The 22,253-nt window shown below is 37.2% G+C and overlaps 1 long non-coding RNA gene across 1 annotated transcript in view; it reads right to left on the bottom strand.

The window, feature by feature from the left end:
- The window catches only part of LOC116275363, a 163,888-nt gene extending 153,492 nt beyond the window's left edge, over positions 1–10,396 (bottom strand). Inside the window, exon 1 of the long non-coding RNA XR_004184408.1 lies at positions 10,122–10,396. This is a non-coding gene — a long non-coding RNA (uncharacterized LOC116275363). The remainder of the gene's footprint in view (positions 1–10,121) is intronic.
- Positions 10,397–22,253: the final 11,857 nt, after the last annotated feature.

The following is a 22,253-nucleotide window of genomic DNA, read 5'->3' on the forward strand; positions in this document are numbered from 1 at the left end:
TTTTCTAATTCTATAACTTAAAAAAGCAACCCTTCTTAAAACTTCGTTTAGTTGTCATTCCATTAAACAAAAGACTTAAAAATTAAAAAAAATATTTTAAAAAGACATCCTCACCTCCTCTATCGTACATTTCTGCCCTATCACAAGAGTGAAACTGCTTTCATTGTATGTCATTATATTTTAATTGATGAAATTCATAGATTATTTTCACTAAGTCTATTAGATTTATCTGGGAATATGGCACTGATCATTCTTTGAGACTTAAAAAATTAACCAGGCACGGTGGTGAGCACCTATAGTCCCAGCTGCTAGCGAGACTGAAGCAGGAGTATTGCTTGAGCCCAGGAGATTGCAACTGCAGTGAGCTGTGATCCCACCACTGCACTCCAGCTGGTCAACAGGACAAAATTTCATCTCTAAAATTAAAAAATAATAATATAAATAAAAAGATAACACTATCTCCTACTTTGACTTGGGTGAAATTGCTCTCTCCTACTGTTCTTACTGATTCTTCTCAGTTTCTTTGGATGGCTCTTCTCCCCACTTCCATAATTGGCCACCTGTTGTTCTGTTTCCAGATGGCAACCTCACACCTCTGGCCTTAGCAGGAACTTTGTCAAGGACTCTATTACCCTTAAGCAGACTCAGTGCTCAGATTCCTCCAGAGGGGAAGCAAGTGACCCAAACAAATGGGGAATAGGTATGCACACATACTGAATGAAGAATTGGAATCCTGGCCAAAGTAGCTACTCCTCAGTTCCCTTTGATATTTGTTGTGTCAAGCAAATTTATTCTTTAAAACTCAATTTTTTATTTTTATGTAATATGTTAAAGTAGCCCATTTATTAAGATCTATTTAGGAGGGAAAAAATACACAATCCATTTTTGCATAACATCATGGATATATTGTATACTACATAACAAATCTCTGACATAAACAAATGACTCTTCAATTAATGTTTATTATCCTGACCTCTGTCATGACCTCTGTACAGAATCAGAGTTCCAGCTATAAACTGGATATATCCATTTTGTTACCACACAGGTACGTCAAATTCTACACACTCAGGCTGGGCGCGGTGGCTCACGCCTGTAATCCCAGCACTTTGGGAGGCCAAGGCACATGGATCACGAGGTCAGGAGATTGAGACTATCCTGGGCAACATGGTGAAACCCATCTCTACTAAAAATACAAAAATCAGCTGGGTGTGGTGGCGTGCACCTCTAGTCCCAGCTACTCAGGAGGCTGAGGCAGGAGAATCGCTTGAACCCTGGAGACAGAGGTTGCAGTGAGCCAAGATTGCGCCATTGCACTCCAGCCTGGTGACAGAGCGAGTCTCCATCTCAAATTTAAAAAAAATAAAAAAATAAAAAAATTCCACACACTCAGCATTGAGATATGTGGAATCTGGCAAGTCCAGTTTCTAGTCTCTTCCTGAAATTTGTTTTAGGACATATTTGAAAAACATATTTCAAATCTTTCATACCCATCACCTTCATCTATATGTCAATAATAAAGTCTAAAGATAATAATTAAGCTAAATTCAAATCTCCAAATGACAGATGCAATTAGATCATTTCAGTGTATTGAACCATCCATACGTAAGAATAAATAGTAATAGTATATGTAGTAAGAACAATAGTAGGCAGTTATCTTCTATTACTATTACTATGTCAGGCATTGTATTAAAACTTTTGCATGTGCCGGGTGCAGTAGCTCACACCTGTAATCCCTACACTTTGGGAGGCTGAGGCAGGTGGATCACCTGAGGTCAGGAGTTCCAGACTAGCCTAACCAACATGGTGAAACCCCGTCTCTACTAAATACAAAACATTAGCTGGGCATGGTGGCGTATGCCTGTAATTCCAGCTACTTGGGATGCTGAAGCAGGAGAATCGCTTGAACACGGGAGGCAGAGGTTGCAGTGAGCTGAGATTGCACCACTGCACTCCAGCCTGGGCAACAAGAGTGAAATTCCATCTCAAGGAAAAAAAAAAAAAAAGTTTTGCATGAATTAATGAAAGAATCCTCACAACAAGTACAGCAGAAAAATAATAATTATCCCCAATACATACATGAGCAAGTAAAGACTCACATAACTTCCCAGTTTGGTCTTAGTGATAAATGAATAAGTTTTGATGTTATTACTTGACTTCACATATCCAGCCATGCCTAAACCTAGGAAACCCCTGTAACTTTTATTTGAGGACACACCATTTTGTTTTTTTTTAATGAGTTCAGATTGGAATTATGTCACTTCAAATTAAGAGATGCCTAAGAAATACACCTTGGAAAAATAGGTATCTTTGAGTACCTGAAGTAGCCGGACATGAGATATTGATAAACTTATGAATCAATCACAGGTTAGGAAACACCAAATGATCAATGCCCCCATGGAAACCATTCTAAGACACGTTGCTTATAGTGTGTTACAGATGAGGTAACCACCACCCTCCAGAATATTTTCCTATATAGAACTTTAGTTCCAAGGGATAAGGGAGACAGCAGCGGGTAAGGGGCAGGGAGAAAAAGTGGATAACCCTTGTTGATTACTTGAGAACAACTTAAATTCCTCCACCAACTTTTCTACCGGACACCGCCAACATACCCATTTTAATATGTCAGACACAAAAGGGCATGTACAAACAATTCACAAAAGAGAAAATAATTGCATAACCTCTCGTGTAATGTAAATGCCAAATAAGGCTAGTTGCCATTTTTCAGCTATAAAACTTGTAAAATCATGTAGCAATCCTAGTGCTGATCACAAAGTGTTGTCTAGCTTTCTTCCTTTTTGGTACATGGTGGATTTGCTCTTCCAGGCAACTTGTAAGTGGGTGAAGCCAGATGACTTGTTATGACTAATGGGATTGTGAACTAAGTGATATTTTTTACTTCTGGAAAAGAACATTGAATAGCAGATGCAAAACCTTATACAGCTCTCCTGCGTGGGATTCCAGAGAAAGGATGATACAGAACAGAGCACCCATCTAGCTTGCAAAAAAATATGTAGCTTGAGCAAGGTATACATCCAAGTTGTTTTAAGCCAATGAAGTTCTGAGGCTGCTTGATACTGTGGATGACCATAGTCTATCCTGACTGAAATTAAATATAAAAAGTGACAACAGCCTATTTTTAAATACATTTTAATTTAAATACGTTTTAATCCAAGGTGGATTAAAATGTGCATACTTATGTCCCCTTACTGGCAGGATAAATTGCGGGAAACTTTTTGGAGTATACTTTTGCAGGATGTCCTAATAGATAATTTTTTTTCTCCTGGTAATATATCTCAATATAAAAAGGAAAAAGGAAAGAATTATTAGCACTGATAACAAAAGTTCTGTTTTCAAGGAAGTTCAGAGACAAATTTATCTTAATAAATTTCCAGTATATTCTAAGTTAAGAGAACCCACTCTGAGATCAAGCCCTTGATTATGAATCCATTCTCCACATCTTTTTGACTGTCATCTCACAATATTGGGACTCACAAAAAATGGGGCTCACAATAGTACCAAAATTAATTGGACAGAATAAACACTTAATAAATATTAGCCACTAATATGATTATTATGTAAGACCTTATATTCTGTCCCCCAGCTTGTTCAAGGCTACATGCTCTGTCTTAATTCATATATTCATTACTGATACTTCATTTATTTATGTTAGTACATCATTACAAATTTATTTTAATTCTATCCAGTCATTTAGGAAATAGAGCCCAATACTGCTGAAAGCATTGTTGAAAAACAATCTTTCCTCCATGTTCAACTTTGGGATAACATCAAAATATACCTTTATTACTAACAAAAGTGACAAAAGGTATATTACTAACAAAATACACTTTTATTACTAACAAAAGTGATTGGAGACTATGACTTAGACACTGGCAGCGTGAACTTGTTAAGACTTCACCTCTGAAATGAACAAATTTTCCCCTTCCCTTCTGTCCATAAGTACAGCGAGAAAGCGGCAGACCCACCACACTGTAGCAGGGTCCGTATCAAAGGGTAAACAGCATACAATACATCCCTTCTCCCAGCACACAGACTCAAGAAAAAGAGAGGAATGGGCTGCATTGATTGTATCTAACTAATCCTAAATCCACCAATCAGGTAACTTTCTCCTTCTCCTAAGAGTAGGTGGATATGAGGGCTGGATCGAGACTAGGGGTGTGACCCCAGTGTAAATCCTTGCAAAACTACTGTGGAATGCTGACAGAAGTATCTCACTTAAACACCAGAATGGGTTTTGAGTTTCCTAAGCAGCTGTAGACCGGGATTTTTTATTACTGGATGCATGTGGTTTATCATTCATATTGATAATTCTAAAGAATTAAAAGAATTACACAAGCAAATCAAAACATGTTCCCATTAACTTGTTTCTTATTACATCCTGTTTCTTCTCAACCTAATGTAGGGCTCACACCACTTTCAGTACTTAATCTCCCTCCCTCCCTCCCTCCCTCTCTCCCTGCCTCCCTCTCTCACTCCCTGTCTCCCTCCTTGGCCATTTGTTTTTCGAACATGCTGTTTAGATCTCTGGAGTGAGCACACGAAGTCAATGAGTTCTTTATGTTCAAAATCATTCATAGCTGTTCACATTCACTGCCCTAAATTAGATAATTCCTCCAAAACAATAACTAACCCTGGCTTGAATTTGATGCTCTGCCTGGTTCTCTTGAAATATGCTTCCATTTGTTTATGCCTATCTTTGAAGTTCCGATTTTCTCATTTTTTGAGCATTTTCATTCAGGACACAGGACTTTCTGTGGTGACTCTTCACCAGTAATAGCTTTGTCACCTCTACCCATATAGCAATTCTTTGAAGAATTTATGATGCCCTTCCCCTCTCAAACCTATTCATATTTTCTGTAACCATTTGGTGTAGCTGCCTGATCATCAAGGCGTGGTCCACCAGGTGCTCTTCCTATATATATATAGGAGAGAAGAGAAAGTAAATGGATCCCAAGACCCATTCCTGCCCAGAGGATGATATTAGTGATGTAGGACAACCCCAAATTTGCTTAAACTTTCAGTTGTCTCTACTCTATCAAAGATCTAATCCAAATCAGCTTGGAATCCCCAATCACATATCAAATTCTATTTTATGTACAATTGGGAGATTTTTACATCTATCAATTTGAGCCTTAGGGCATTTCATTAGTTAGCAGATGGCATGCAACATGATAGAAAGTGCATTAGATAAAAAGTAGAATTGACAATTATGAGAGCTTTGTGTCATGTTGTGCTTTTTATTTGATTGTTAGAGGCATTCATTATTTGTTCAAAAGACCCAAAGCCTTTAGATTTCAAGACTATTAGAAGAAACTCTGATTTACTAGTTTAAATTAAAATGTTTTTCAAAGGCAAATATAGTAAATCATCTTTATTTATTGAAATCAGGTGGTAGTTCATTATATTAGCATAGGTATTTTTGAATGTTTGAAATATTTTATAATAAAAATAGGTTATTTTTAAATTCCAAACTTGAACACAGTCAACCAACAAGATGTTAGGTATCAAGGAGATAATTATACCCTTTTCCCCTCCCTAGTTCAGAAACAATTGGGAAATCGATGCAGAAATCAGATGAAGATTATAATGTCATCTTTATTACTTGTGAAAACAGCTTGGAAAATGTTGCGTTAGCTCTTTGACCAAATGGCCCTGCCAACCCTGACTCCCAAAATTGACTCTCATATCCAGACCCAGGCACAGGAGCACTTGCAGAAGAAAAGCTCTTCCACATGAGAGAGAAGGGCCTAAGTGAACCCTCTCTGCAGGGAAACAGATCTGAAAATATGGGCACAGACTGCTAACGTGAGTGGGAAGGGGCAGGAGAGAGGTTTTATTTCTTGATCTGGAGTGATTTCATGGGTTTATAAATATGTAGAAACCCATCAAGCTGTATACTTAAGATTTGTGTATTTTTGTGTATTTCCCCATATGTATTTACCTACTAGTATTGCAATAACAAAATGTCACAGATTAGGAAGCTTCAACAACAAATTAATTTTCTCACAATTCTGGAAGCTGTAATTCCAAGGTCAACATATCAACAGGTTTGGTTTGTCCTGAGGTCTCTGATTACCTTCTCACTGTGTCCTCACATGGCCTTTATTTATACATATCCCTGTGTCACTTCCTTCTCTTATAAGGGTATAAGTCATCTTGGATTAAGGTCTCACCCTATAGGCCTTAATTAACTTTAATTATCTTTTTAAAGGCCCTATATCCAAATACAGTCACATTGTGAGGTAAGGCTTCAGCGTATGAATTTTGGGACAGAGTTCAGTCCACGACACCATTTATATGGTAAACTGTACTTCAATAACAAAAATTTTTTAAAAAGCAAATGTTCATAAAGAGTTCATTTACATTTAATGTAAATGATGAGACTGAATTTACTATATGATAATGCATTAGTCCATTCTCACACTGCTGTAAAGCTACTACCTGAGACTGGGTAATTTATAAACAAAAGAGATTTGTGTTGACTCACAGTTCCACATGGCTGGGGAAGGCCTCGGGAAACTTACAATGGTGGCGGAAGACAAGGAGGAGCAAGGACCTTCTTCACACGGTGGTAGGAGAGAGAAGCAAGCTGGAGCAGGGAAACTGCCTTATAAAACCACCAGATCTCATGAGAACTCACTTACTATCGCAAGAACAGCGTGGGGAAAACCACCCCCATGATCAAATCAACTCTCTCCCTCAACACGTGGTGATTACAATTGAAGATGAGATTTGGGTGGAGACATAGAGCCACACCATATCAGATGACTTTAAGAAAACCCATTCTTTCCCGAGAAAACTGTGGGAAAAGAGTACAAGAGAACTGGAATCCTATGCAAAAAAAGGAAGGTGACAGAGGGACAAGGGAGGGTCAGTGAGAAGGGGAGATCTGGAAGCAGGGAGTAGCTTTTCCTGCTTTACAAGTAGGATTTAGTTTGGGAGAGGCCAAAATCTCCTGTCTGGAGCTAGCTGGTGGACCCAGATGGGGCCCATCACTTCCAGTAATAGAGAGGGAGAGAGAGAAGAGAGAGGAGAGAAGTGGGAAGTGGGTGTGGGCTTGAGGGGAAAGATTGGGGGCAGGTGTGAAAGAGTAGTAGAAAAATGGTAAGAAAGAGAGAGGGAGAGAAAGAGAGGAGGAAAGAAGAGGAGAGAAAAGGAATAAATATGACTCTACAAGAGGTAAACACATGGCTTAAAGTTAAAGGAAAAAAACTCTGGATGCCAGATTCCTGGGTTCATGTCTCGCCTCAGCTATTTAAGAGCTACGTGACCATGGTAACATCACTTAATCTTTCCATGCCTCAGTCTCTTAATCTGTCAAATAAAGTAAAGAATACTACCCGAATTATATGATCATTTACAGACACAAAAGAGCTAATATATGTACAGTTAGCAAATGTCTACTATTATTATCACTCAAGTTCAAGGTTTCCATCTAGGATTCAAAAAATAAACAAGAAATGACAACCTGCCTCTGTGAAGATTCAGCAAATGTGTACAGCCTGGGAAATAGTCTGTTCCTTTTTCACTCCCTTGTTTGCTTTTCCAGCTGGGCTTAGGGTGTGTATAGTTACGGCCAACTCTGAACATAGCAACCCTAGAAAGATTGCTCAGCGTAGCTGTGCTGAGGTGACTGGTATATGTATACACAGTAGTTCTCATGTGATTTTACTTAAGCCTGATAGCTCCCACCATAGACCTAATTTTCCATCTAGGAAATGTTGATATACTGCCGTTCCATGATAAGGCTAAGTGAGAAGTCTGCAGTCCTCAAATGTAATTTTTCTACATGAGTTATCTTGCTTGATTTTTTCATTGAGGCAGCCAAAAAAAATAAATCCAGCAAAGACCATTTTATTCCCCTCCACTTCACTGTGATGCAGGTTGATAGACCACACTAACCCCTAAGGAGGATCATTTCTGAAATGTGAGAATGCAGGTGTTTTGCTTATTTTCTACATGGGCACTTTTCTCTCTGCCAGTGCCTGTCTCCAGAGATGACAGCACTGCAAAGAAACCGGGAGCTGAAAAACCACAGGTAATGTTTACTGTGTGCATTTATTAAAAGGTGTTAACAACTAATTGCATAGCATCACCCACTTAAACACATTGCAAAGAGTATTATTACCATGAGTCTGAAGAATGCTTCCCTGGCATAGATTTTTAATAGCTTTAAAAAATAATATGGTCCTATAGGAAATGCCAAATTTGTGTCCTCATCCAGTGCATTTGGGAGACGGGATGTGGTTCAGCAGTTATGGGGGTTGCCGTGAGTCATCTATGGAGACAAATGTTTCCATGGTGACCTTCCCCATTCATTCAGTGTGAGGCCTCCATATACTCATGAGGATTAATGACATGGCATTAACACTGATAATCATAATGAAGAGAGTTGTCTGAGACTGGGGCAGCCCAACCCTGACATTTTCAAGGAAATAGGATGGAAGAATTTAACCAATGTGTAGAGGAAGAAAATATTGAACTACAAGGAGAGGAAATCCATTTCTTCCTTTTTTTATAGGATAATCTTCCTGCCAGAATAGAGTCTGCTGCTGACAGACTTCTATACTCTCCCCTCTGAGAATTCTCTTAATATTACGACAGAGTGGGGGTGGAAATAAATAACCCCAAAAATGTTTCACTGTACGTCAAAAGAACCAGGACTAGAGAATAAGGGAAAGACACAGACTTAAATTCTACTCAGTTGTCTTATTTGTTTGTTTGTTTAATACCTTAAGATGTTCCTTAGGAAATCCTTTTAGGGAAACTCGTTTTACTGAGAGACGTGCCTATTCTATAGCTTCATGGCACTACTTTTTTCCTTTCAGGGAAAAAAACCATTCTTTTCACATTGTGCTAATAGCAACATTTTATTTTAGCTCACAGAGATGTGGGGCATTGTACGAACTGATAAAGTGAAATGTTAGGAGCCTACAATCTAATTCAGATGCCAGCCTGGGTACAATTGCAGACACAAAAAGAGATTATTACACTTTCCCAGAGCAGGATGCAGATACTCATAGGCTGGCAGAGGATTGTGCCTTGTGATTTAGTTAGTTGTTTGCATGGTTATGTCTTCTATTAAATTTCAAGATTCCGTAGAGCAGGAACTTTATCTTATTCACCTTTGGCATAGCCAGCTCTACCCCTAACACACACACATAAAACTATACACAGGCACACATATACACAAACATACCTACACACACACATACCCGTAGCATCTTACTTTACACCCCACACACTGCGTTACTACCTACCTCTTAAATGAGTGGATTTCATCAGCAATGTAAAACCTCAAATGAGACAATTAAGCACTTGTACATGAAGTTTTAGAAACTCATATACTGAAATTATAATGGTTTTTAAAACTATGTAACACTGTTTTGCTTTTTTAAATGTTTAGACAAGCGGATTTGACACAAATGCAATAAAGCCTAAGAGGCAGTAAATGAAAAAAAAAAAAAATCATGAAAAAAAAATCAAGAGACTCTAAAGCAGCTGGACTATTCGGGTTGATTAAATAATGTCTGCAGAATGCTGATGACTGGACCTACTCTGGCATTTGTTAATCCAGCAAATATTTACTGAGCACCTATTTTAATAGTTATTTGCTCTGTGCCAAACACTATCCCAAGTGCTTACGCATATTAACTTATTTAATCTCTCCTAAGAGGTAAACACTATTATGAAAATATCTATTTTTTAGGAAAGTAAACTGAAGTAGGAGTAATTTCAGTAGCTTACCTAAATTCACGTAAATAGTATGGAGTGGAGTTGTAAGCTGAACCAAGCAGCCTGGCTCCAGATCACAAGCTCTTAACCGCTATGTGATAATGCCAACCCCTGGTCTAGAAACTGGGAATATAACAATAGTCGAACAGTACATACATCTTCTTGCTTTTCATAAAGCGTGGAGTTTTGAAGTGGAGACATGCTTAAAACCACCAGTTGCAATCACAAGTGGCAAAGTGCCACAAGGGACAAGGAAGGGACTCTAGGAACAGGTTTGTGCAAGTCATTCTAACCTAAAGATTATGAGGCTAGTTATAATAGGAAAAGGTACAGACAGTGAGATAGGCAAGCACCACTTTCGTACTGACCTTGTTTTCTATTTGTCTTTGATGAGGAGGTATGCATAACTCGGCCAGAGATATTGAAGGAAGGAATCGTTCCAAATGGTTCCTCAGGTCAGCTGATCAACTTTGAGAGACATACCTCTGGGAAGCTGAAAGTTAGCATCTGACTAGACAGACGCGATCACACCAGCTTGAAACTGTCAGCGTGGACTGTTGGGAGGGACAGTGTTTGCAAGAGGCCAAAAGTACAGAGAGAAGAGCACAGTCAACAGAAGATCCTGATAACCTTTGCTAAGGTTATAGTGAGTGCCATGGATATGAGAAACTTTGGGGAACTGGGTACCTGCTAAGAAGGTGTCTCTAAAAGTCAGTTTAAATCTCGGTGATTAATTAAACATTTTTATGCCTCATTATAGTAGTTAAGTACTTTCTATGTACCAAACTGTATGGTAAGTCTTGGGAGAAAAAAATATTGTTATTATTGTTATCCTGATCAAAGTTATGACATGGAAGAGCTGGCATAGGAACCAAAACCTAACTTATTCCAAAGCCAGTTCTTATGGTACTGTGGCTTGTGACCAAAATTCTTGCTGGGGTTTGCAAATGAAGCAAGTTAATACCCGTTCATAAGTAGGAACTAGTGACTCATTGGATCTGAGTGGAGAGCTTGATACAGAATTATCCTACAACTCTCAGAAGTAATTTGTCACTTAATGCCACTGATGCCCCTGTACAAAGGGTGAGAGTCAAATCTATGAGGACACACTAGAAAAAATGTAAGATTTTGTTCCCATTTCAAAGTCTGTATGAATTTCGAGTCTTGGTTGATTAGATTATTTCATTCAACATTAATTATGGCAGGATATCTAGGGACAGGGCAAAGTAGTAATCAGGAGAAGAGCTAAAACTGAGGAGAAACACATTTTAAAATGTCAGGGAAATGGATACACACAGATATCAAGAGAATGGACATAAATATTGCAAGCTGGGAGTTGTAGAGGCCCTAGTAAACAGCTTCTGGATGATCAATAGAAATGCAAGGGGAAAAGCAAAATGTGTGCTCAAACAGGGAAGCTATGAGAAATTGTCAGGAGAGCCAAAGAAATGGAGAAAGTGGAGAGGAGACAAGGCGAGACCTATAGCTGGGTCTGAACCCTGGCCTGAGGCAACTTGCTCTTGTGCTGCTAGTTATTGAGTTCCTTGTCCCCTTGCTGAAAATGAATGAGCCATGGCAGGGTACCATATATGCTAAGAACACAGGGCAGTAACCAGGAGTGAATCAGTGGGTGAGGGCAGGAGATGATACAGCATCAAAATGGTTAGTGGGGATACAAAAGTGCTGTTGCAGTATTTTTTGCAAGTCCACCTCAAGAGGCCAAAATATTTTCAATGAAAATGCCGTTGGTTTTTACAAAATGATGACTGAAAAATTATTCTTAAAACATTTTGAGGACAAAGAGACCCATTTGCAAGCCCAAAACATTAAAGCTTTCTAGGACTTTCCTTCTACAGCTTTGCAACTGCCTTAGGACTTGCTTTCTAGGACTTTCCTTCTACTGCTTTGCAACTAACTGCCTTAGGACTTGCTGTCTGAATCATTTCCTGACCATCACTTGTTTCATGCTCCTCTAACAGACCAAAAATGTGGCATATTTGGGCATCATATGAAGTATATATTGGATTAGGCATCTATAGGTACATTACCCATTTCCTAAATTGTACCTTTATGTTTGATTACAATTACTTTGTGGCTTATCTATTAATCTATCCTGCATCACAGCTAGGATTGCTAAATACAGGGAAAAGGGATTCTAACATCCTTTATAAAATATGGCAATGCTTAACTAAGTATATTTTCAGTTCCAGGTACAAGTCTATTTAATTATACTATTCCTTTTGTAAGTTAGGTTGAACATAATGTTATTTTACTCAAACAATGTACTTAACTACTTTGAAAATCTATACCTCAATGAGTTTCTGGAAGAGCTCTCTAAAACTAACCAGTTCACTAAAAATGTGGTCCCAAAATAACTTCCTTATCTTAAAAAGAGGAAGTATTTTTGTCACCTCTAGTAACTTGGGTGGTACTTTTGGGAATTCTTACGAAGTAAGAATTTCTTTCCCTACGTGCAAACCTCTATCTGCAGGTTACTGCCCTTGTCCTTGGGGCTTCTGGCTGGCTTATTACAGATTCGACGTGTTGTCTTTTGCCCTTTTGGTTCCTGTCACTGTCTTCTCTTTTCCATTCTTTTTCGTGGTATCTACTTGGTTCTGGAATATCTTTTTGGTTGCTTTTTCCCCTTTGTACAAAATGTTGTCTCGTTTTTTGAGCATTTCAAAAGCCCTCCCCAGTGACTTGAATTTAAAGAAAGCTGCAGAGTCGTAGCTCAGTGGAAAGCTCAGAATGACAGTGAAATCCCTAAATGGGACTATTTTTTCTGAATAGGGAAACCTACAAATAAAAGCTGTCTGCAGCTGGGACTGTGTGCCAAGACAACTATCACTGAAATGCAGAGGAAATAAAAAACATAAATAAAAAACAACCTTGGTACAAAGGACTCAAGTATTAAACTGGTGCCAAGGTAGAAACCTGGAAAAGGCCAGCTTCATCGTAGTTAGTTTATCATCCATAGGTAGTTTGATGTGGTGGAAGTTTGCTTTGTCCCAGAAATGTCATCCCCATGAATGCAAGGATGCTCAGCAAGAAGCTCTAGGCCAGCTTAACTTCCTGAAAAGAACTGAAGGTCCCTAGGCATCTCTCTTTGATTTTCTTCTTTGTATACAAGGATGCTTGATTTTTTATTGGCAGATTTTTTCACCAGCGAGTCTTTGGAGTAGTCAGTTTCAATTCTGAATTTCTCCCCCTCCTCCTCTCATTCTTTCATGGACCACAACTTCACAGAATCCCCACTTTTTGCTCCTTTAATCCCACTCTACCTGCTATTTCAGCAAATTTTGACCTCCAATTGAATTCTGCCTGACATACTTGCATAGTTTCTCTTCTTTTTCTTTTTAGTTTATGCCATACCCTGGGTTATTACTTGTTTGCAAGACTGGGCAAATCCCAAATCCAAATTTAGTAGCTACACCCAGGCTGCCAAAAACATTCGAATAAAAACTTTAAAAAACACTATACAAATGCATGGCTAATGCTGTTAAAAATTCATGTTCACCTCCTCAGCAGGACCATCCATGCTGCTGGGCAATTCTTCTATGTGTTCCTCTTTTAGCTCCCTCAACTATGAGGCACGGATGTTATTTCAACTTTTTGCAAAGCTTTGCAATCCTCTTTATCCATCTATGCCCTATTTTTTTCTTAGAATATGCCTTTGTATAAAGAAAAGTGAGGCTCTCTGTAGCACACTAGACTACAAATTATTTCTATCTACATGGTACATCACCTCCTTTCTACCAGCCTCAGTGAAAAAGCACTCTTTCTAGTGCATTTTATTTGGTCACCCAGTTTCTGGCTTTCCTTCAGATCACACTACCGTGCTTATTTCCCTTAATTTAGCAGGAAAAACAGTCTCTCAACATAGATTCCTTTTTAACTACTTTCTCTGCTTTCTCCTTTATTTTGCTGTTAAAAAAAAAAATAGCCTTTACTTGCCATCTTCATTTCCCCACTCACTTCTTTAAATTCATATTAAATATAATTTTTAATCGTCATTAAAGGAATGAATGCACCTATTTTAAAATATCTACATTGGAAAATACCAATTTCCAGATATATCTCTGCACACTCTCCCATTTTGCTACTCTTTGACCCCTCTTTTTAACTCTTAGGCCAACAGAGCACTGTCATTTTAATGTTTCTTTCCACTACTGGATGCATTTTTTATTGCCTCTTTTGCATAAGGTTGATTCTCCAGTGTCTGATAGAGGGAATGGGTACTCTGAGTTCTCATATATCTGAAAATGTTGCTGTTGTACCCTCAGGCTTGATTGAAAGGTGATCAGGGTATGCTTCAGTGATGAACAGCAGTTGCCCCTAGAATTTTGAAGGCATTACTCCACAATCTCTAGCATCTAATGTTACTACTGAGAATTTCAATGGTATTTCAATGGTATTCATTTACATGGTCAATTTTGAAGTTGATTTTTGTATAAAAATTTTCCAACGTACTCAAAAGTTGCACAAACAGCAGAAAGAATTTTTTCCTGAACTATCCGAGAATAAATTATCAACCTAAAGCCTCAATACCTGACTACTTTAGTGTGTATTTCCTATGAACAAAGACATTTAACATTCTTTTACAGTAATAAAATGTAGCCATCAAAACCAGAAGATCAACACTGATGCAATACTATCACTTAACTCTTTTAACTCTTTAGGCCACCTCTTTGAATCCTATTCAAGTTTGACCAGTTGTTCCAACAAGACTTATATTTAAAAGCTCCAGTTCAGAATCACCCCTTGCAGGTCTCTTTAGTTTTCTTCATCTGGAACAACTTCTTTGACTTTTCCTTGACTTTTATAACCTTGACACTATTGTAGAAGACAGGTCAGTCATTTAGTGGGGTTTCGCTCACCTTGGATTGTCTGATGTTTCCCCATGATTAGATTCAAGATACATACCTTTGGCAGGAATACCACAGAAATGGTGCTGTAGCCTTCTTAGTATATCATAATAGTTTTTAAATGCATGGTACATATATTCCAATTCTTTTATTTTTAAGTATTTCTGGATCATTACATTAAGAGTGTATCTCATGCAGACAACACATAGTCGCTGTTGAACTATGAAGATAAATCTGTGATCATCCTTACATACCTGTTTTTCCTCTGGCTAGTAGGGCTTAACACATTTGTTAAGCAAATAATAGTCCTTTGTTATCTATAGGCCAATCTTTAAAAATAATTGTTTTACATATTTGGTCCAGTTTTCTAATTATTTACAGAAAGGGGGAAATTCTATGTTAGTTACTTCCTCATGAAAGAATGAATTTGCCATTCCATTTCTCAAATTCTTATATATTATACTTTCATTATCATTCACTTCAAAATGTTTTTTAATATTTCTTCTGATTTCACCTTTGACCCATATATTAATATTATTTAGAGTTGGTTATTTAATTTTCAAATATTCCAGACTTTCCTAGACAATGTATTTTTTTCTAATTTACATCCATTGTGGCTAGAGATTATAGTCAGCAATACTGCAAGGTTTTAAAATTTATTTAGACATGTTTAGCACATCAACTACGTTGGTGAACGTTCTATGTTCACTTAAAAAGAACGTATATTCTGCAGTTGTTGGATGTATTCTGTTGATGTTAGTTAGACGAAAGTATCTGATATTTTTGTTTTGATATTCCATACAGTTACTGTTTTCTTTGCCTGGTTGTTCCACATCCATGAGAGAAAAGTGATATAATTATTGGAATTGCCTATTTCTATTTTTGGTTCTGTCAAATTTTGGGTTTTTTTTTTCATTGAATTTGAAGCTCTGTTATTAGTACATACACACATATAATTGGTTTTAATTTTTTAAAAAATTTAGTGGGGACATAGTAGGTGTATATATTTATGGAGTACATGAGATGTTTTGATACAGGCATGCAATGTGAAATAAGCGCATCATGGACAATGGGTAATCCATCCCCTCAAGCATTGATCCTTTGATTTACAAATAATCCAATTATACTGTTTTTATTTTAAAATGCACAACTAAGTTAGTATGGGCTATAATCACCCTGTTGTGCTATCAAATAGGACGTCTTATTCATTCTAACAACAATTTTTATACCCATTATTCATCCCCACCTCCCTTCCCAGCCTCGCGCCACTCATTCCAGCCTCTGGTAACCATTCTTCTACTCTCTATGTTAATAAGTTCAATTGTTTTGATTTTTATATCCCATAAATTAGTGAAAACATGTGATGTCTGTCTTTCTGTGCCTGGTTTATTTCACTTAACCTAATTATCTCTAGTTCTATCCATGTTGTTACAAATGACTGAATCTCATTCTTTTTATGGCTGAATAGTAGTACTCTGATGTATATATGTACCACATTTTCTTTATCCATTCCTTGTTGATGGACACTTAGGTTGCTTCCAAATCTTACCTATTGTAAACAGTGCTGCAATAAACATAGGAGTGTAAATATCTTTGGTATACTGATATCCTTTATTTTGGCTATGTACTCAGCAGTGGGATTGCCAGATGATATGGTAGCTCAATATATATACATTTTTTTGAGGCACCTCCAAACTGTTCTCTATAGTGGTTGGACTAATTTACATTCCCACTAATGGTGTACAAGGGTTCCCTTTTCTCTACATCGTTGCCAGCATTCATTATTGCCTGTCTTTTGGATAAAAGCCATTTTAACTGGGGTGAGATGATGTCTCACTGCAGTTTTGATTTGCATTTCTCTGATGATCAATGATGTTGAGCATTTTTTTTATACGCCTGTTTGCCATTGGTATGTCTTCTTTTGAGAAACATCTGTACAAATCTTTTGCCCATTTTTTTTTTAATCGGATTATTAGATTTTTTTCCTGTAGAGTTGCTTGAGCTCCTTATATATTCTGGTTGTTAATCCTTTGTCAGATGGGAAGTGTGCAAATAGTTTCTCTCATTCCGTGGGTTGTTTCTTCACTTTCTTGATTGTATGCTTAGCTGTGTGAAAGTTTTCTAACTTGATGTCATTCCATTTGTCTCGTTTTGCTTTGGTTACCTATGCTTCTGGGGTATCGGTAAAGACATTTTTGCCTAAACCAATGTCCTGGAGATTTTCCCCAAAGTTTTCCTGTAGTACTTTCAGAGTTTGAGGTCTTAAATTTAAGTGTTTAATCCATTTTGACTTGATTTTTATATGTGGTGAGAGATAGAGGTCTAGTTTCAATTTTCTGCCTGTAAAGATCCAGCTTTCCCAGCACCATTTATTGAAGACACTGTCCTTTCCTCAGGGTAAGTTATTGACACTTTTGTCAAAAATGAGTTCACTGTAGGTGTGTGGGTTTGTTTCTGGGTTCTCTATTCTGTTCCATTGGTTTATGCATCTGTTCTTATGCCAGCACCATGCTGTTTTGATTACTATAGCTCTATAGTATAATTTGAAGTCAGGTAATGTGATTCCTCCAGTTTTATTCTTTTTGCTTAGGATAGAGTTGGCTATTCTGCATGTTCTGTGGTTCCATATAAATTTTAGGATTTTTTTTCTATTTCTGTAAAGAATATCATTGGTATTTTGATAGGTATTGCATTTAATCTGTAGATTGATTTGGAGAGTGTGGCCATTTTAACAATATTCATTCTTCTAATCCACGAATGTGAAATATTTTTCCATTTTTTGTGTCCTCTTCAATTTCTTTTATCAGTGTTTTATAGTTTACAGAGCTATTTCACTTCTTCAGTTAACTCCTACGTATTTAATTGTATGTGTAGCTATTGCAAATGGGGTTGCATTTTTATTTCTTTTTCACATTGTTCACTATTGGTATATGGAAATGCTATTCATTTTTGTATGTTGATTTTATATCCTGCAATATCACTGAATTAGCTTATCAGTTTTAACAGTTTTCTTGTGGAGTCTGTAGATTTTTCCAAATATAAGATTATATAATGTCAAACAAGAATAATTTGACTTCTTCTTTTCCTATTTGGATGACCTTTATGTCTTTCTCTTGTCTGATTGCTCTAGCTAGGACTTCCAATACTATGTTGAGTAACAGTGGTGACAGCGGGCATCCTTGTCGTGTTCTAGATCTTAGGGGAAAGATTTTCAGTTTTTCCCCATTCAGTATGATACTAGCTGTGGGTCTGATGTATATGGCTTTATTATGTTGACGTATGTTCCTTCCATCCCCAGGTTTTCTTAAGAGTTTTTATCATGTGGTGGTGTTTAATTTTATTAAATGTTTTTTCAGCATTAATTGAAATGATCATATGGTTTTTCTCCTTCATTTTGTTGATATGATGTATCACATTGATTGGTTTGCATATGTTGAACCATTCTTGTATCTCAGGGATAAATCTCACTTGGACATGATGAATGATCTTTCTTATGTATTGTTGAATTCTGTTTGCTAGTATTTTGTTGAAGATTTTTGTATCAATATTTATCAGACATATGGACCTGTAGTTTTCTTTTTTTTAATGTGTTTTTGTCGGATTTTGGTCTCAGGGTAACCACTGACCTTGTAGAATGAGTTTGGAAGTGGTCCCTCCTCCTATATTTTTCAGAATATTAATAAGAGTATGAGTAGAATTGGTATTAGTTCTTTAAATGTTTGATAGAATTCAGTAATGAAGCCATCAGGTCTGAGGCTTCTCTTTACTGGGAGAATTTTTATTACAGCTTTAATTTCATTATTTGTTATTGGTCTGTTCAGGTTTTGGATTTCTTCATTGTTCAATCTTGCTAGGTTGAATGTGTCCAGGAATTTGTCCATTTCTTTTAATTTTTAAATTTATGGGCATATAGTTGCTCATTGTAACCACTAATGGTCCTTTGAATTTCTGGAGTATCAGTTGTAATGTCTTCTTTTCCAATACTGATTTTATTTATTTGGATCCTCTGTCCTTTTTTACTTAGTCTGACTAAAGGCTTGCCAATTTTAACTTTTTAAAAAACCAACTTCTTGTTTCATTGATGTTTTGTATTTTTTTCACTTCAATTTCATTTATTTCTGCTCTGATCTTTATTATTTCTTTTTTTCTACTCATTTTGGGTTTGGTTTGTTGTTGCTTCTGTAGTTCTTTAGGATGCCTTATTAGATTGTTTTCTGAAGCTTTCCCTCTTTTTTGATGTAGGCACTTATAACAATAAACTTGCCTCTTAGTATTGCTTTTGCTGTGTCTCATAGATTATGGTATGTTGTGTTCCTATTATAATTCATTTCAAGACATTTTTAAATTTCCTTCTTAATTTCTTTATTGACCCCACTGGTCATTCAGCAGCATATTGCTTAATTTCCTTGTATTAGTATAGTTTCCAAAATTCTTCTTGTTATTAATTTCTAGTTTTGTTCCATTATGGTCACAGAAGATACTTGATATTATTTCAATTTTTTAAATATTTTAAGACTTATTTTGTGATGTAACACATGGTCTATCCTTGAGAATAATCCATGTGCTGAGGAAAAGAATGTGTATTCTGCAGCCATTGGATTACATGTTCTATAAATATCCACTAGATACATTTGGTCTATAGTGCAGATTAAGTCTGATGTTTCTTTGTTGATTTTCTGTCTGGAAGATATGTCCAATGCTGAAAGTGGGGTGTTGAAGTCTCCAGCTATTATTATATTGGATTCTATATCTCTCTTTAGCTCTAGCACTTACCTTATAAATCTGGGTGCTCCAGTGTTCATTGCATATATATTTAAAATTATTACATTTTTTGCTGAATTGACCCCTTTATCATTATATAGTGATCTTCTTTGTCTCTTCTCAAAGTTTTGGTCTTGAAATCTATTTTGTTTGATGTATGTATAATGACTCCTACTTTTTTATGGTTTCCATCAACATGGAATATCTTTTTCCATCCCTTTATTTTGAGTCAATTTTTTATAGGTGATGTGTGTTTCTTGTAGCAAAAGACCAATGGGTCTTGTTCCTTCCATTCAGCCAGTCTATGTCTTTTGATTGGAGAATTAAGTCCATTTACATTCAATGTTATTATTGAAAAGTAAGGACCTACTCCTGCCATTTTGTTAATTGTTTTCTGGTTGTTTTGTGATCTTCTCTTCCTTCTTTCATTCCTTCCCATCTTCCTTTAGTGAAGGTGATTTTCTTTGGTGTTATGATTTAGTTTCTTGCTTTTTATTTTTTGTGTCTCCATTGTATGTTTTTTGACTTGAGGTAACCATGAAGCTTGCAAACGCTATCTTACAACCCATTATTTTAAGCTGATAACAACTTAACACCATTTGCATAAACAAAGAAACAAGGAAAAAGAAAACAAATAAAAAATCTATGCCTTAACTTCATTGCCCACCCCATTTTTAAACCTTTTGTTGTTTCTATTTATATATTATTGTATTGACTATGTCTTGGGAAGTTGCCATAGTTATTATTTTTGATTGGTTCTTCATTGAGTCTTTTTACTTAGGATGAGAGTAGCTTACACACCACAGTTACAGTGTTGTAAAATTCTGTTTTTCTATATACTTATTAATACCAGTGAGTTTTATACCTTCAGGTGATTACTTATTGATCACTGATGTCTTTTTCTTTCGATTGAAGTACTCCTTTTAGCCCTTCTTGTAGGACAAGTCTGGTACTGATGAAATCCCTCGGGTTTTGTTTGTCTGAGAAAGTATTTATTTCTCCTTCATGTTTGAAGGACATCTTCACCAGATATAGTATTCTAGGGTACAAGTTGTTTTCCTTCAGCACTTTAAATATGGCACACCACTCTCTCCTGGACTGCAAAATTTCCGCTGAAAAGTCTGCTGCCAGACTTATTGGAGCTCCATCATATGTTATTTGTTTCTTTTTTTCTTGCTGCTTTTAGGATTCTTTCTTTCCCCTTGACCATTGAGAGTTTCATTATTAAATGCCTTGAAGTAGTCTTTGGATTAAATCTGCTTGGTGTTCTATAAGCTTCATGTACTTGAATATTTATATATTTTTCTAGGTTTGGGAACTCTCTGTAATTATTCCTTTGAATAAAACTTCTACCCCTACCTCTTTCTCTACCCTGTCTTTAAGGCCAATAACTCTTAGATTTATCCTTTTGAAGCTATTTTCTAAATTCTGTAAGCATGCTTCATTGTTTTTTATTCTTTTTTCTTTTATGTCCTCTGACTGTTTATTTTTTAATAGCCTGTCTTCAAGCTCACTAATTCTTTCTTCTGCTTGATGACATCTGCTATTAAGAGACTTTGATGTATTCTTCAGTATGCCAACTGCATTTTTCAGCTTCAGAATTTCCGCTTGATTATTTTAAATTATTTCATTCTCTTTGTTAAATTTATCTGATAGAATTTGTCTGAATTCCTTCTCTGTCTTTTTGTGAATCTCTTTTTAATTTCCTCAGTCCAGCTATTTTGAATGCTCTGTCTGAAAGGTCACATCTCTCTGTTTCTCCAGGATTGGTCCCTGGTGCTTTATTTAGTTCATTTGGTGAGGTCATATTTTCCTGGATAGCGTTGATGCTGTCAGATGTTCTTTGGTGTCTGGGCATTGAAGAACTCAGTATTTATTGTAGTCTTCACTGTCTGGGAATATTTGTACCTGTCCTTCTTGGGAAGGCTTTCCAGATATTTCAAAGGGCTTAGGTTTTATGATCTAAGCTGTATCTGATTTAGGAGTTACCTCAAGCCCAGTAACACTGTGGTTCTTGCAGACTCATAGAAGTACTGCCTTGATGGTCTTGGACAAGATCCAGGAGCATTCTCTGGATTACCAGGCAGAGGCTCTTGTTCTCTTTCCTTAATTTCTACCAAACAAACATAGTCTCTATGTCCAAGCCACCTAAAGTTGGAGTAACACAAGCACCTCTGCGGCCACCACTACTGTGACTGCACTGGGTGAGACCTGAAGTTAGCACAGCACTGGGCCTCGCCCAAGGCCTACTGTAACCACTCCCTGGCTACTGCCTATGTTCACTCGACGCCCTGGGGCTACACAATCAGCCAGTGGCAAAGCCAACCAGGCCTGTGTCCTTTTCTTCAGGGTGGCAAGGTCCCCTAGGCCCCACGTGGGTCCAGAGTTGCAGTCTGGTAGTTCAGGGACTAGAGTCAAAAATCTTAGAAGTCTGCCTGGTGTTCTATTGTACTGTGGCAGAGCTGGTACTCAAACCACAAGATGCAGTCCTTCCCATACTTTCTCCCCTTTCCAAAGGCAGAGGAGCTTCACCCCATAGCCACCACCACCCCAGGCCACAAGCAGTACTGACAGACTATCTCCAACGTTCCCTTAAAGCCCAAGGGCTCTAAGTCAGCTTGTGGTGAATGCTACCTTGCCTGGGACTTACCCTTCAGGGCAGTGAGCTCCTCTGTGGTCCAGGGAAGGTCCAGAAATGCCATCCAAGAGTCAAGTGCTGGAATCAGGGATCCCAAGAGACCATTTGGTGCTCTACCCCCCTGTGGCAGTGCTTGTACCTAAGGTGCAAGACTTTACTTTTCCCTCTGCTTTTCTCAAGCACGAGTTTTGACCCATAGCCATCCAAGCTAGTAAGATGATGAGTTTCACCTGAAG

Source organism: Papio anubis, chromosome 6, assembly GCF_008728515.1.
Source record: "Papio anubis isolate 15944 chromosome 6, Panubis1.0, whole genome shotgun sequence".
NCBI lineage: Eukaryota > Metazoa > Chordata > Mammalia > Primates > Cercopithecidae > Papio > Papio anubis.